Raw genomic sequence first — 6,308 nt, 5'->3', positions numbered from 1 at the left:
TGTGATCGATGGAGACTTGAGACTATAGCTTATAAAACAACAACGGCAATCCAGTGAAAGTGAAAATCTGAGCTGCCTGCTGGGAGAAAAAGGAGGAGTGAAATGTATTCTGGCTCAGACAGTTCTGAAGTAGCATAACAATCATTTTTTGGTCTGGATCTGAATATTACGTGGTTAAAAAATCATTATAAATGCAGTTCACATAAACAGTGAGCGCACTTGAACATGTTCAGTTTTTGAGAGTTAAATGTAATTGAATTAAAAAGAAAAAAACAACATTTTTGGAATTTTAATTTTATTATCATTGCTTTAAAATGATCTTTTTCCATTCTATCATTCTTATTTGTTACTGACCGATATCTACGTAACATGATATTACAATCTGTAAGCATTAATGTACTACAGTACACCTACAGTATTACTGTGTCTTGTGCAATCGGATTGCTATTTGAATAGGAATGTAAAGACTGTATGAGACCCGAACAAACAAATGTGCTAAAATTACACTTGGCATCTTGTACGTGAGAATCGAATTCTGCAATCTGTCTTTAATGAATTTTGGAGGACATGTAGACCTTATCAGTCAGTTCAGCTGCATGAAGTGTAGATTCATTCAAAAGCTTGTCAGATTATCTATGCAGCCCCATCAATTCAGCTTTAATCAAGTTTTTAAAAAAAAGTTTAAATGAAACAAATGATTAGATTTTATATGAATTTAAATGGAATTGTAATACAATATAATTGCATATTATTCTTGAAAGTAATTGAGTTCAGAAGTAATTTGTTCTGAAATGTATAATTACGTAGAAAGATCCGAATTAATGCTGAAATTAAAATAAAGCTGCACTTCGCTGGTTATGTCAACGTTTCCCTCTGACTAAAGCAAAAAGGATGTTCAAAGGTCTTTTTATGTTTATTTCATAGCATCCTGAAGCTTGAGGCTAAACATGTAATGATGCACAACAGTACATTATGCAGATAAAAAGATCTAACCTTCAGTACAGCCTCCTGATGTACACAGATTCACAGCAACTGCTGCAGCCCAGCCCTTATGAAAATATATAAAAGCATTTTTAAAATAAAGACTTATAAATAATAAATAATATATTATTATATTATATTAAAATAATATACTTTGAAAGTCCATACTACATACTTTAATGAGTTGCAACTTCATTGTAAGTTAAAATTCAATTTTAGTATTACTGTGACGATACAAATTTAAATGTCTAATGCATATACTGTATGTAAATCCTTACAAATTTCATGTGCAGTGTTTTTTCTGTTTCTTTTGTTCTTTTGTGTTCTACACAAACCGAGTACATGTATACATATTTTTAAAATGTAGAGATATATGTTGTTGGAAAATACAACGCAAGTAATTTAAATATAGGCCTAATATTATTCATTTGGCATTAAAACTGTGCGCCCTTTATAGTGTATAATGCATAGTAATTCATTTAAATTATATTACCTGAAAGTATCCTTTTAAATAAATGTATTTCTACATTTTTAACTAGTACACATTCAATACACTTCACTGTCTTTTTCATAAGGTTTATAAAAAAAAACCTCTAGAAACCTCAATCCTGGACAGAAAGTTCATGACATTTGCCGCTTCACCTCAGCTGTAGTGTGTGTGTGTGTGTGTGTGTGTGTGTGTGTGTGTGCATAACCTTTAAGCTCAGTAAATAATACAACTGTGCAGATACTAATGAATTAAAAAAAGTCAGCCATTAGAGATAATGAAGGTGGCAGAATGTCATGAAAACCTGCCAGGGTAATATTTCCCCCCCCCCCCCAAAAATAAATAAAAAAAATAATAATAATAAAGATTTTTTTATATTTATTTTTATTTATTAACATTATTATTATTACATTATTTTAATGCCCCACAACACGTAAGGATGATTCTCAGCAGACTCACTTTACTGCAATGCAGAGTGTTTTATAATAGTCTGAGGATGAGAAATTGAGTGAAAAATGTTCTTTATTGTCATGAAAATAATGTCTTATGCAAAACATCTAATGCGTTCAATGTTACGCTCACAGATTCAAATAAGAACCATTCCCCTCATTTCCCTGATAATATTCAGGTAAGCATTCAGCCGTGTTAGAATATTGTTGTTCATCCTTCTCACTTAAAGTCCAAATACACTCATTGTCTGAACGGTGATTCATTGAGGAGAGTCAGCAGACCCGTGGGACTCTCTATAAGGTACATAAAAGCCTCATTCGCCTGAAATTCCATCAAAGACGTTCTCCTTGATTTTTTTTTTCTTTCTCTCCTGTCTGAGTCATATTTGCATAGATTTGCAGACAATGTGTTCAGAACTCCTTTCTAGAAGTAACCTCATGGGTATAGAGTGCCACACTAGGCTACTGGAAGTAAAATCTCAATCATTTTCTCTATAGAGACATGAGCCTTTTAAGACACAGAAGATACTTTTGAGTTCTGAGATTTAAAGCGATGATATGCTTCTGTGAAAGTCACAAGTCATTGGGGTTTGACCTTCATTAGAAAAGAAAGTCATGTTTGATAGCACAATTCCCAGAAAAGAAATACACTTTTAAAAATAAAGGCGAGCATTTTGCACTTGTTTGTACAGATTTTTGCATCATATCAAACAAGCCTGTAATGAAACCTTTTAGTTATTTATTGCAAGTATAAATTGCAATATATTCAAAAATATTGAGATATATACAAATATGTCTGTCTGTGTATCTTTTGCCATAGTAACATTAGCCTCTCTGTTCAGGATTTTGCATGGTGTGCCCTCTTAAAAGTAAAGCTTCCAAAAGGGGGTTGTAGAAGAACCATTTTTGTTCCCCAAAAACCTTTCAGTGAACAGATCTTAAAGGGATAGTTCACCCAAAAATGAAAATTCTGTCATGAATTACTCATCCTCATGTCGTTCCAAACCTGTAAGACCTTCGTTCATCTTTGCAACACAAATTACGATTTTTTTTTGGATGAAATCCAGGAGCTCTCTGGCCCTCCATAGACAGCAACACAACTGACACGTTCAAGGCCTGGAAAGGTAGTTAGGACATCGTTAAAATAGTCCATGTGACATCAGTGGTTCAACTGTAATTTTATGAAGCTGCGAGAATACTTTGTGTGTGCAAAGAAAACAAAAACAACTTTATTCAATGATTTCTTCTCTTCCGTGTCAGTCTTCAATGCACGTTCACAAGAGTACTGCATGCGTGCGGAACGTCCATCTCTCTTAGTTCATCGTCTGTATATTCTGGTTCAAATAAGTAAAGCTGGGCAAAAATTGCAAGTCATCCTTGAAATCTTCAGACATGTTTATAAAGACAGTTTTATTCACACTGCATCTTCCTCTGCTTGTAAACAAGGCGCAGTGCATCCAGGTTCTACATCAGAACACCAGCTCCTGCGTCAGCAGCAGCACATGAATGTATCTTGATATTCACACGGCGAAGACTGACCCGGAAGAGAACAAAATGTTGAATAAAGTTATTATTTGTGTTTTCTTTACGCACAAAATTATTCTCATAGCTTCATAAAATTACAGTTGAACCACTGATGTCACATGGACTATTTTAATGATGTCCTTACTACCTTTCTGGGCCTTGAACTTGGTAGTTCCCTTGTTGGCTATGAAGGGTCAGAAAGCTCTTGGATTGCACCAAAATATCTCAATTTGTGTTCTGAAGATGAACAAAGGGTTTACGGGTTTGTAGGTGATTTTTGGCTGAACTAACCCTATAAATGAACTACTTTTTTCATATTGTGAAGAACATTTTAATAATCTGACATATCTTTTTCCATTAAATAGAATCCTCTGTGCAGTGGAAGTGTTCCATGAATCTTAAAGGTTCTTTGGGAACCATCAGTGCCAATAAAGAACTTAAATTACATCTTGTTTATTAACTGCAAAGCGCATGAGTGTGAATCACGCAATATCTGCCTTTTTAGGTGTCTGATTCACACGGTCTTGTCTGCACTTATTTCCCTCCTCTCCTCACTGCAGCCGTCTACTCTCATCTACTTTCAAGGCGAGGTGAGGCGCGTCTTAAACGAGCCTGTTGTACTGTCATTTTTGATTCATGGCTATTAATGCTTTCACCGTTTTCACAGCAGTGCCCAGAACCATGTTTGGTTCTCCAAAGAACCTTTTAGTGACAAGTTCCTAAAAGAATCATTTTTTCCATGTGTGATTTTACATTTTTAATAATCGAAAGATCCTTTTTTCCACTATAAAGAACCTTTTGTAGAATGGTTTAAGGTTCTTCATGGAACCATCAATGCCAAGGAACCTTTATTTTAAGGTTAACCTTTATTGGCTAAAAATGCTGGCATGTTTCAACCCAACTTTGGATCAAATATGGACTAACCCAAATTAATGATGTCCTTACTACCTTTCTGGGCCTTGAACATGGTAGTTCCCTTGTTGTCTATGAAGGGTCAGAAAGCTCTTGGATTGCACCAAAATATCTCAATTTGTGTTCTGAAGATGAACAAAGGGTTTACGGGTTTGTAGGTGATTTTTGGCTGAACTAACCCTATAAATGAACCACTTTTTTCATATTGTGAAGAACATTTTAATAATCTGACATATCTTTTTCCATTAAATAGAATCCTCTGTGCAATGGAAGTGTTCCATGAATCTTAAAGGTTCTTCGGGAACCATCAGTGCCAATAAAGAACTTAAATTACATCTTGTTTATTAACTGCAAAGCGCATGAGTGTGAATCACGCAATATATGCCTTTTTAGGTGTCTGATTCACACTGTCTTGTCTGCACTTATTTCCCTCCTCTCCTCACTGCAGCCGTCTACTCTCATCTACTTTCAAGGCGAGGTGAGGCGCGTCTTAAACGAGCCTGTTGTACTGTCATTTTTGATTCATGGTTATTAATGCTTTCACCGTTTTCACAGCAGTGCCCAGAACCATGTTTGGTTCTCCAAATAACCTTTTAGTGACAAGTTCCTAAAATAATCATTTTTTCCATGTGTGATTTTACATTTTTAATAATCGAAAGATCCTTTTTTCCACTATAAAGAACCTTTTGTAGAATGGTTTAAGGTTCTTCATGGAACCATCAATGCCAAGGAACCTTTATTTTAAGGTTAACCTTTATTGGCAAAAAATGCTGGCATGTTTCAACCCAACTTTGGATCAAATATGGACTAACCCAATTGTTGGGTTAAAATGATAATTAAAAAATGTAACCCAACAGTCAGTTTAGTCCATATTTGACCCATAGTAGGGTTGAAACATGCCAGCATTTTTAGCCAGAAGCAACTGTTTTAGGTTAAAAAAAAGTCTTAATGGCAGATTTGTTTATTACAAACATGCAGCTTGTTGATTACTTGTGGATTATTGAGATATCAGCCGTTTGGACTCGCATTCTGACGGCACCCATACTAATACTCTAATGACTGCTAGTTGACATGTAGTTGCAAAGTACTTACAGTTAGTAGAATGTCTAAAGTGGTCTATATCGAAATAAAGTGTTACCAAACTTAGTTTTTTTTGTTTTTATAATAATATAACCCCTAATCCTAAAACTCAGTGGTGCAAGCAGGTTGTACTTAAATGTACAATTCATGTGAATTTATATGAATTAGTTACTAACTCGCTAAAACATAAAATTAATCACCATATGCGAGTGTGTTGTCACACCTGGATCCCATTGACTGGCCTCACACAAGCCAACGAGACTGTGCCTCTGGGACCTGCAGCAGTAAAAACACAGTTACACCCAGGCCGTTTATACAACCCTCCTGCTAACATCCTGAACACACACATATAAACAAACTCAAACGGCACACTCTGACCCAAAGTGCTCAGTTACATGACATATTAAAAATACTGTGACCTGCAGTTCTCTGCTTAAGGGAAACAGCAGGCTGTGTTTCCCAAACTCGGCATCTGGCTGCATTTAGCGCAGAGAGGTGTTGTTTTTAACAAACTTCTGCGACATGTTTAAGGTGCCGAGAGGACCTTTGAAACTGTGCAAGCTTTTACTAAACTTTGTTAATGCACTGCAGATGATGAGGGTGGTTAATAACCCTGTGCCAGAGGAGAATGTGTCTGGTACAGCACAAGCTGCAATGCCGTGCCAATTTATCTGAGATGAAGAGCATGGTCCAAGATTGCCATAAGTCTCAACAACTCTGCCAAACATAATAGCTGCATAATTGTTGGCAAAGATAGTAAGAGCAAGATAAACATATAGGCAGCTTAGGGTGGGTGGTATAGTCAAAAACCCAGTTTATAATATATATATGTGTGTGTGTGTGTGTATATATATATATATATATATATATATATA

The sequence above is a fragment of the Sinocyclocheilus grahami genome, unplaced genomic scaffold (assembly GCF_001515645.1).
Source record: "Sinocyclocheilus grahami isolate Dianchi unplaced genomic scaffold, SAMN03320097.WGS_v1.1 scaffold683.1, whole genome shotgun sequence".
Classification (NCBI taxonomy): domain Eukaryota; kingdom Metazoa; phylum Chordata; class Actinopteri; order Cypriniformes; family Cyprinidae; genus Sinocyclocheilus; species Sinocyclocheilus grahami.
The sequence above is the reverse complement of the archived record's forward strand: the minus strand, read 5'-3'. Positions refer to the sequence as shown.